This window comes from Amblyomma maculatum, chromosome 1 (assembly GCF_055883805.1).
Source record: "Amblyomma maculatum isolate TAMU_Amacu chromosome 1, ASM5588380v1, whole genome shotgun sequence".
Taxonomy (NCBI): Eukaryota; Metazoa; Arthropoda; class Arachnida; order Ixodida; family Ixodidae; genus Amblyomma; species Amblyomma maculatum.
The window spans coordinates 291,963,736-291,975,015 of NC_139344.1; the positions used below are offsets into that span (position 1 = coordinate 291,963,736).

Sequence of the window (11,280 nt, forward strand, 5' to 3'; positions counted from 1 at the left end):
TTGACAAATGTAGGTTCAAACAGCACATTTTATTGCTTATTATTCAATATTCGAATTCGGACTCAAAGCCCTCCTAATAAAAAGTGGCACTTACAGCTTACTAAGTTTGTGAGGCTGCACGGCCATTCATTCCGGCTTTCAGCTTCTAGGCTGAGTTGAACATGCCACGTTTCCCTGCTACTTGTGTCCGCCGTTCCATTACTTCACTGTTACGAGCCATCACTTGATTGCTGCCGCGGTCTTCCTGGAGTAGACGTCACTCAGGTGCATGCTGCCTCTCCTCAGGCATCCTAGAAAATATGCGAAAGAAAATATGAGCCTTCATTCCGTATTCATATGAATTTTCTAGCCTGTTAAAATGATAAAAGACTGTCACTCAAGCAATTATAAGGACCTTCAGTGGGATCAGTGGTGATGTAGTGATCGGATGATATCTTAAGTCAATTGAAATATGAGGTGCACCATTTTTACACATATAATGCTTGCCCAAGCAACTGACCCAAGGGCTTAAAAAAGGCATTTCAGAGGCAGGCGAAGGAAACCAGATACATATTGCTGATAGCTACCTTGAGTGCCACAGAAAAGGTTTTGTTTGGAATACTTAATTGACATTATTTACCTAAATTACATAATATTGACTTACACAATAAATGGTGTTGCTACTTTGAAGAGTACCGGCACAAACCACGTTTCATTATTTGCCATAAAGAACCCTCACGTCTGTATTTTGTTCTCCAGATACAATAGGAAGCCCCCAGAATACAATACTCAAATTGTCGGACAATACAATTCTGGCCTTGGCTTGGCTCGACAGCCCTGTGTATCGGTAGACCTATAAGTTGCCTATGGTTTCTTCATCCGAGCCAGCGCAATCGTTCAACAAGACTGTATTTGTATTTTACAGCTGAAAAATAATGTTCCATTCATTTATATCCTTACCGCTTTGTAGTCATTATCCGCATTGCAAGTTTCGGCGCGCTCACTGTACCTCGCTCCTTCATGTGCGCCAAAGGGCCGACGCGAAGCAACCATCGCCAGCATATCACCCTGACTCATGCATGGGGCCAGCCATCATAGCGGCAGGTTGTTTCGTTCGCTCAAAATCATGTTGAGAGCAGAACAATTGAGGTGCGCGAATGGGCTGGTAACGGTTTCGGTATCTACATAACCCGGAATTTATCTGCAGCTGGAAAAAAAGCTACACATGAGGTTTCTAACCGCAAATATTGAAACAGGGGTTTCCAAACGTGCTCACCGACTCTGTAAGTCCCACTTATTGTCTAAAGTGAATATTTAGTACTTGGAGCGAATAACCTCAATTTTCTACTTACCAAATAAAAACTTACTGCGCTGTCCTAAGTGGCTGCCAGAAATGCGCCACCGGTTTCCATCGCCTGTTTCTAAGGGTTTATTTCTAACCCTTGGCTCAGGCTATCGGGCACAGAAGGTGTAATGTAGCTTGAATAAAACCTGCATGAGATCATATATATGGGTAGATTTGTAAGCTTTACATATTTCACTAACAAATACTACGAGAATCGCGTCACTGCGGCCTTTCTTGAAAATTAACACGTAACAGCGCAATATTCGCGGCTAAAATAAAGTACTCAACGTATTAATTCAGCTTAGCAAGTGCAGCTGCAAGAGAAAGTGAGGGCTGGCGACAACGAAGGTGTGCCTAGCTTTCAAATTTTTTTAGATGGCACAACCATTTGAAATATGGACTGAAAAAAAAAAAAAAAACCTTTGATATCGGCTTTCCCACAACGTTTTTATGGGTACCTTAGACCAGAAACATAATCGAAGTCTCATGACCATCTTTCGTTTCCAATGAAATTTTTATATGTGGTGGGCAAATATCTAGACACAAAGGAATTAACCTTAGTTTTGCAAAATGCGTCGTAGTTTCCTCGAAAAAAAAAATCGTATGGTGTATCTTTAGAGGTAGAAAACGTTGTTTATGCCATTTAAAAATGTTGAAACTTTTGATACCATGATTTTGTCATCTACTATTTTTTACTCACTAAATATATGCAGGTTTTACATTTACAAATACTATTAGAAACCCGGTTTGTTTTTGCATTTGAGTTATTAAAAAATCGAAAACTTTGCTTCAGGAGCAATGCGCTGCAAAAATATTGAATTTTAACCCTATATACTGGCAGATGATGGATTAGGTTACTTGCACTAATTATGTTTTCACTTCCTAAGGCATGTTCTTAATTCCTGGAAATATGTGGAGCTCCACAGCGCTAGGTATGTTCTCACAACGCATCAAAATCGCCCAAAATTCGAAAGCAGCAAAAGGGCACATTTGCTGCAATTAAACAGAGGATCATCTTCGATTTTCATTCAAATCCCTCTCAAAAATCCTCAGTACCTCAAATACATCACGGACTAAAACGTGTTGCGTTATACTGTTTAAAAATATAACAATAAATATTAAACCGAGTGCTGGTCCTGAAATGGCCAAATTCAGCCTGCATTCTCACAAGATTCAATAATATTTTGACACTGAAACTATTTCTCTACATTATCTAGGTTCCATTCTTTATGTCTGGAAAAATTTGAAGCTCTAGATTTGTGTTTTTGTCTACATATTATTATGAAATCGGGCAAAATTAAAAAAATGACGAAACAAGGAAAACTGATTAGAATTGAAGAAACTGCCACCACTTCGATTTTTATCGAGATCTCTGGAAACAATGCAAAGTACTTCGTTAATATGACTTAGTAAATATATTGAATTCTGCAAAATGTAATATTAGAAATATAAAAATGCCTGTTTTTATTCTATAGATGGGCTTATATGGCTCCCCTCTATGGAGTAGGCATCAAAACTTCAATTTAGTATTTGCTGAATTTAGTTACAGTTTAACTTAAGTAGAATTTAAAGCCCTCTCAGCGCTTATAAACCCTTTTTCTGCTTGTCGGCAAAGACTTATCATAGCTTAAAATGGTATTAATTCGCTATTTCTGTCAATTTCATGGCAAAACGCAAGTGAAGGCTGAACTTTTTCTCTGTCCTGCATTCTTTTTTATTGCTAGGTGCAGCAGTATTAAATCTAGTTTATTAATATATTATTCCCTTTTTCAGCTTTGACCATAAATAACAATGCTATATTTTGGAAATGATTTTTCAATGTGTAATTTTTCATAACTACAATCATAAGCAAAATGCTTTTCAGCATAATTTTGGTGGCGTTACAGAGAACATACATAGTAGCTTAGAGCACGGCTGGTCTCGAGGGAGAGGGCGCTTCTCCTCTTACGGCCTCACCAATGGGGTCTGTTTCCACCGCCCGCTGCGCCTCGGTGGGGTCGCCGACGCCCCACTGCTGCGCCTCTGCTACCGCCGCTCACGCTCAAGGGAAACGCTCGCTCGCTCTTCGCTCCGCCCGCATCAGTTGCAACCCGCAGGTCCTGACATTTCACCTCTAATGGTTTATACAAAGACGCCGCATTCAATGTCCAAGATTTATCTTGTACGAGGAGAAAAATAGTCAATAATCCGCGCGCACGCGCCTTCGTCAGGGCGGCTGCGCAGGGTCGAATATGAAGCTTCGGGTACACTTACCTCAAGACTTTTTGCCCCTAAATTTTGTACCAAAATAAATGTACCAGGCTATGCAGTGTGCCTTTGAAAGCTGTAAGTAAGTGTAGGGCGACCTGACGCAAGTGCATGGCAAATTGATGGTGGAGATTTTGTCAACCACGGCCGTTTTCGTTCACAGCAAAAGAGGACCGACCAAAATTCATGGCGCGTCTCAGATTCAGAGTAAGGAACAAAAATTTGAGCATATAGTTAAAATTTCAGTTGTCTGGTGGAGTGGGCTGTTCTAGCTTCGTTCAAAACATATCAGTCGGTTGAAAGACCGAAGATGTATATGTAGTCTCGCGAGACGCGCACATGTATGACAGACGTAGTCTGCTTTATACATAGATAAAAAACAACTTTTAATCAAGGAAATGGGCATGAACAGTTATGCCTAATTGAAAAGAGCGGCAAACAATAAAAAATTGTCCTTCAAAGTTATGCATTATACTACATATTCATCAATTCACCAAAACGTGACCTGCGGCTAGAAAATTCAGTCTCAACCTTCCTGCACGGTTTGTGCACATAAGGAGTTGGCATCTAGTTCCTGTCTGTCACTTTGTTAGAATACTTAATTGGCAAGAAGGATTCTGAGAAATTTTTCGAATATCAAAGAAGTGGACCTTAATTATAGCATGGCTGTTCTCAATTGCTTCCGGGCCACTCAATGGTGAATTCTCAAGTGCTGATTGAATCAGGATCTTAAATACTTCGAGAACATTTGTGTGTAGTAGGTGCACGGCAGCCTCTCAAAAACAAAAAAAAAAACTTGTCCAATAGGGCAACAAGCTCTGGTTTCGGATAGTGCAGTTCACTAGAATGTTGTCCTCGTAGAATAATGTACATGGGACTGCGTCTTTCGCTAGTTTCAAGAAGAATACCTCAAGCGTCACACCCGAAGTTGATTAACTTAACGATATATCCAGCGACGTAAGGTAAACTGGAATATGAGACAGTGGGAAATGGGATGGCCGGAGATGTCACTTCCTTCAGCGCCTCGGTTACTGATTGCGGCACAGCAGAAAATATTATTTTTTTTTTGCTTGGCATCGACGCAAAATGCCTTGATTTTGCTCTCAGATGAAACGTCCGTCTTGAAAACGAAGTCAAGTGCCGCTAGCTGTTACGGCCCTCGCATCTAGCATGTCGTTCCCTACTGCACATTAGCCTTACATTCTCGAAGACAGCCTCAATGGGGTCGCTGTATGGCTTGAAATGTGTCTTCAGTGAGAGTGTCCTTCTTTAACACTTTAGAAGTTTCTTGCATACTTTTGATATAGCAGGTGAATTCATTTGTAAGCCACTGCATCGAGTATCACCTGTGTCATTTATTGGCCACTTTTTACCACTTCCAGCACAAGTGGTGTTATGAATATCAAGCCATTTTTTATTCTTTTCATAAGCTTAATATCATGTAAAAATTCCATAAACAATATTTATTTGCAAAATAAATTAATGTTTATAATACAACACATTTGCTAATATATTGTAACGGATGAAATTGTTTTATTACAGGTGAACGGACACACACGGCTCAGAAAAACCCGGAACAGTCTGCGCGCGCCTCTCTTCCTCCGTTTCTTCTTCTGCTGCTCCTGCTGCTTCTCAGTGCGCCGCTACGCGGCGTAACAATTTCCCCCGGGCAAACGATTCTCGTCCTCGAGAAAATTAGGTAGATCGAAGATAGCAGCGCTTCATTAGAGCCACGTGAACAAGTTGTGTCTTGCGGGATCGGCGGTTATCCGTCGTGACTTTGGCGATAACGTAATTCACGTCATTCAGTTGGTCCAACACGACGAAGGGGCCATCGTACTTGTAGAAGAACTTCTCATATAATCCTCGCTTGCGAATAGGCCTCCAAAGCCAAACGTCTTTCTTTGTTACCGCCTTCAAACGACGGTAGTCTACACAAAATCGCCAAGAATTGTCTTTTTTTTTCGCACCAGGATCACAAGTGCAGCCCACGGACTGGAAGATTCTCGGATGATTCCTTTGTGCAGCATTTCGTCCACCTGTTCTTGAATTATCTTGCGCTCTGCCGGGGAGACTCTGTAAGGGTTTTGGCGAATAGGGGGTGCGCTTCCTGTGTTAATTTTGTGCTGTAGCCGAGAAGCTGGGAAATGGCTACACGATTCATTTGAGGCAAAGTCGAACACTTGGACATGAGTTGTCAAACTGTCTTGCAGAATACGACGTTTACTAGATGGCAGCGATTTGTTGACCATGCCCTGAAGCTCAGCACAATATTCAGACTTGTCTTTCGCGGCTCCTCTGCAATCGGAAATAATTCCAAGGGTATGAGTCACATAATTCTCAAATCTCGCGAGTGTCAAACCAGAAGGAAGACGTACAGGGCCTTCTGACACGTTCACAGCCCAGAGCTTTGCGCGACCATCTTCCACCTCTACGACCCCCCCCCTCCCCCCTCCCCGGAGCGTGGCACCAAAATATGTTTTTTTTTTCGCTCCATTCGAGGCATCTGGCTCGACGACTATTGAATGTTTACCCATGAAAGATTCAGATGACTTCACGGGGAGAAACGTCGCCGTCATCACAGGCAGCAGCACATCTTCCTTCAAGGCGAGAACTCCTTGATGACTCTCAGACATGTTATCTACTAATGCGGGGATAATGTTCGGCTGTAAACAAATTTCACCGGCACTAAAGTCGCACCACACTCGCGCAAAAGTCAACACCCAAGATAACGTCATGGGTGGCACGTCTCAATACAACGAATTCTGTCCTATAGCACTGGTCACCAATTACAACTGAAACTGAGCACAAGCCGACTGGAACTAACGTTTCACCCCCAACTCCACAAAACGTAGTGGTTTTTTCCCACACAAACATAACTTTCTGTCGAAGCCGGTTCTTAAATGAAAGGCTCATAACTGACACAGCGGCACCAGTGTCAACCAAAGCATCCGTTTTAACATTGTCTACACATACTGACACTTTGTTCTTTAGCATGACGATAGGTAGAGCTATGCGTGAAATTGACCGTCCGGCAACCTTACCTCCATCGCTCGCACCACCTAGTTTCCCAGCGGTGGAGAAACAAAGCGGCTACGTGGGGATGGCGAACGGGGTTGTCGCTGCGGTGGGGGAGTGATGCTGCGATCGGACACAGGGGAGTCATTCCGTGCGTGGCGTTGAGGGGAAGAGGGCCAATAGAAGGGAGCGGGTGGCTGCTGCTCCCACTGGGCACCATTCGTGAAGCGCGGTGCTCGCTGAAAGGGGGGTCGGGTAAATTGACGACGCGGGCAAAAGCGGAAGATATGTCCGCTGCCCCCCCCCCCCCCCCCCCAGCCGTAACATACGGGTGGCTGGCGGCTCTGGTATTTCACTTCAGGTTCCCTTGGAGGCCGAGATGGGGTGACAGAAGCGCGACGAGGAGCACCACGAGGCACTTCATCCGGATAGGCTGGACGCTGCTGGAAATAAGGGTGCGATGTTGGTTGCAGGGTGCGCTCCACGCCGTTGTTGTAAGATGGTTGGCCGTTATTTTGTGCAGCCCATTGCGTGCGTTGTTCCCATACGGACCTCGATGTCGGGTTGTAGGGTACATCGAAATTTGTACGTTGCCGCTGAATATCCAGCTCCTCGCGTATAATCCTCCTGACCATAGAAGCGATGTCTTCAGCCTCCGGAATGTCGATACCGGCAACAGTTGTCACATTTGAAAGACGGCCAAATTTGGGTGCTATGCGACGTGCCTTTAACGCCTGAAATGCCCGGCACTGCTTGATGACGTCTCCAACTGTGGCAAGGGTACGTGTCCCGCGAAATAAGGAAGTTGTACACATCCTCAGCAATCCCCTTGAGAAGGTGCCCTACCTTGTCTTCTTCTGACATCTGCCGGTTTACAATGCGACAAAGTTTCAATATTTCTTCGATATAACGTGCGCATGTCTCACCGGGCAGCTGGGCTCTCTGGGAAAGCTGATGCTCAGCGCGTTCCTTTTTCGCAAGGGTATCCCCAAAGGGCTTCGTAATTTCTTCACCAAATCGGTCCCAGCTCGTCAGGATTTCTTCGTGGTTATCAAATCACGTCAGGGCCGTGCCAGCGAGGAAGAAGACAGCACTGTACAGACGTGCGATTGAATTCCAGCGGTTGTACTTGCTGCATCTTTCGTAATGTCGGAGCCATTCCTCAACGTCATCTTCGGGCTCACCGTGGAACGTACGCGGCTCTCGCTGGTGGGGAAAGGTCGTCGTCTCTTCAGGTCGCTGTTCATGAGTCTGCGTCGTGCGGGTGGTAACCATTGAAATGTACTGTTCAGGAGATAAAGGTGGCAAACCTGCTACACGACGGCTGCGACGAGGTACTGGCGGATCCAGAACGTTTTTACCCAGCGCCTAGCACCATATGTAACGGATGAAATGGTTTTAATACAGGTGAACGGACGCACACGGCTCAGAAAAACCCGGAACACTCTGCGCGCGCCTCTCTTCCTCCGCTTCTTCTTCTGCTGCTTCTCAGTGCGCCGCTACGCGGAGTAACAATATGAGTTATAGTAACTTTTAAAGCTCAACCCTACAAATTTTTCTTTGACTGTTATACTAATAAATTATATCATGCAAGCATTTTGAAATTTACATTATATTTTAAATGAAACTATTATCATCTTCGGTGCTACATGGATGGTTTCGCATCTAGCACTGAAAGACTGTTTTGCTGTTGCAGACGAGATGCTGTCATGTTAGCCTCGAAGAAGCTTCGATGTGATCACTGCTCATTCAGTTTTTTTTTTTTAATTCCTAGACTTGCACAGGTTTGGGGAAAATTCATACTAAAACGGACAAACGTGGCTATCATGCCACAATGTATGTCATACGCTTGACGAAAGTTTACTGAGCGACAGTGCTTTTTATATAAAGACTCCGATCACGTGTGTAGTACGTTGACGACATGCCACTGCAGCATCTACCTACTGTGTTCTTTCATTTCGGGGCTGCACTCACCACGGAGTCCGCGAGTGACAGCGCGAAACCAAGCAAAAGCCACCCGCCGCCGCTGAAGCAGACGCGGAGCGAACAGTGAGCAAGTCGCGCCTCTTGCGGCGGCGGAGAGCGTAACTCAAGGACAAACGTTCCCATTGTTCCCGCGGCGATTGAGAAGGCCGTAAGAAAGAGCGCGCGCTCTCCCTCGAGACCGGCCGTGCTTAGAGCTCCAGATTCTGTCTTAAGTTAACAATATAACCTGCGTAATAAACATAAAATGTTTTAGTGCAAATAACGTAACGCATCATGCCAGTATGTAATGTTGGAAATTAACATTTTTGTAGCGCGTTGCTCCTGAAGCAAAGTTTGCGATTTTTTACTAAATCAGCTGCATTAATGAAACAAGCTTTTAATACTTCTTATACAAGAAAACGGTACGTAGACGTGGTGAGTGAAAAACAATGGATGACAAAATTTTATTGCGCAAGCAGCAGGTCACCAAACTTGCATTTTTTTTTAAATGACAAAAACAGCGTTTTCCAGCTTTAGTGATAGGCGTTTGTTTTTTTTTCGGGAAATTTACACCTCATCTTGGAAACCAAAGGGTGACTCCTTTGTGTCGAGACATTAGCCCAAGACATATGAAAATTTATTTGAAATAAAAAAATGGTTATGGCACCACGATTATTGTTCCTCTCCGAAGACATCCATGTTTGTCCTCATTTCGTCTCTTCAAACAGGTTGGTTTAGGCAATGCGGTGAATAAAAATATCATCGCATATATTAAAGACTTTCGCGCTATACATAATATTTAAAGCCACCTATATTGTCACAACTGTCATCCGTTATTTGTAGCTGAAACAACATCTCAAAAGGAATTCTATTGCAAATTTTTCGTGAGTTAATAGACGTACGAGATGACACACGTATACTATAGTAGAATACAATTTAAAAAAGAGCAGTTACAAACTATAGGCAAATAATGCTATGATATGGAGCATATGTATTACTCCGGTTGACAGTAAAAAAGTCGACTTTTAACATATTAACATATTCGCTAAACTATTGCATGTTCACCTAGGAACACAATTAATGAGGTCATTCACGCATCTAATGTCCATGGGCATTAGATGTGTGGATGACTTCATTTTATTTCAATTCGAGCGTCAATCAAATAATTGAACGAGGAAAAATTTAGTGTCTACACAATTTTCAGCGAGTATACCACAAACATACTAAGGTGCTTCATATATAGTCACATCACCTAGCCAGTGAAGCGGGATAACAGAAGTAATCAGACACTCACCCTGATCGGCATTTCGCTTTTGCGCCCTCTTTGTAAGTTTTTAGGCGGGCTTTTCCACTGATTATCCTCTTCTTTATTCCCCTTCCAACCACAGGACACATATCTTCTGGGCGTGCCAAACTGTCGGTTTTCGCATCAGTGATACAACTCAATCGATCCATTTCTAACCAGAAAACACTCCCGATGCGCATCTAAAAAAAAAAAACAATGAAAGCATGTATGTGCAGGCTAAATCATTCACACATGAAAAAACAATATGATTTGAACAATGAAATCAAATGATCACACCCGGAGCAACAAGAAAATGGCGGAGGGATAGAAACTGAAACAATGAAAGACGGTTGCTTACTGAACAAAGACAATAGCAAGAGGTCCTGTGTCTATAAGAATAGGCAATAAAATTAAGGCACGTTTAAAGGTGCATGCAGCAGTTACAGTGATGCAGTGTTACCTTTTCTTTCACTGCAGTGGTTGGTATAAATATTACAGTAATTGCTCAGGATCTTAGGTACCCTCATTGACAACCTCATCCAAGGAACTGAGTAGCAGTGGCGTGTTATTTGCAGCTGTTAACGGAAAGACAGGCTATCCTATGAGTGCACGCGCATTTCCTCCTTTTTGTACCTTGAGTGAAAGCGAATGAGCAGTGGGTGTTGTAAGGTGCAGCTTCTCTAGGAATAGGGAACAAAATTATGTTTTGCATGTAGCAAACAAAGGCGTAAAAAGGAGCAAATATGCATGCAATAATAGCATGATGGCCTACCTTTTCATCAACAGCTGTAAACAACCTGTCACTGCCAGTCAGTTCTTTGGATAGGGTTGTCAATGCCAGAGCTTAAAGCTAAGAGCAATATGAGTAATATTTATAGCGGTCACGGCCGTAAAGAATTAGCACAATACTCCATTACTGTAACTATTCAACCGTCCATTTATACATATTGTTCATTGATGAACCATGCATATCTTATTAAGTTGCTCTTTTCTACTCCAAAATGATTTCCTATAGAATTAGAACACGTGGATCGCTTCTTCGGTTTTAAATTTTTGTACGATGGCTATGACGTGCGCTTCATGCATACGGCATGTGAGGCACAAAGAGCAATAATTGCCGAACAGGCGTACCTGACGTTCTGTCCCATTTCGCCAGAAAGTGCACGCCGTGATCGTGCGCTTCGTGAGCTATATATCTCGGACGATATGGTCGGCTCATACCGGCCGTCACTTTTTTGCACAATGTGTCCCGCGTGCACGTTGTTCACTTTGCAGTGACAGGGACGCAGTGCACACACGGCTTATGCGCCTTTTTGCTTGTTTTGTTATTTTCCTCCACCTTCGAAGAGCCGCTGCGAAACCACTCTCCTATTGTCGCCGGTTCCTGGCAACCGGTTCCTCACCTGAAGGCACGGGCTCAAAAGGGGGACGTCGATTAAGG

At 43.5% G+C, this 11,280-nt stretch overlaps 1 long non-coding RNA gene across 1 annotated transcript in view; it reads left to right on the top strand.

Annotated features, from left to right (window-relative positions):
* Nucleotides 1-9,152, top strand: part of LOC146206796 (uncharacterized) — a 38,518-nt gene extending 29,366 nt beyond the window's left edge. Inside the window, exon 3 of the long non-coding RNA XR_014704522.1 lies at nucleotides 5,114-9,152. This is a non-coding gene — a long non-coding RNA (uncharacterized LOC146206796). The remainder of the gene's footprint in view (nucleotides 1-5,113) is intronic.
* Nucleotides 9,153-11,280: the final 2,128 nt, after the last annotated feature.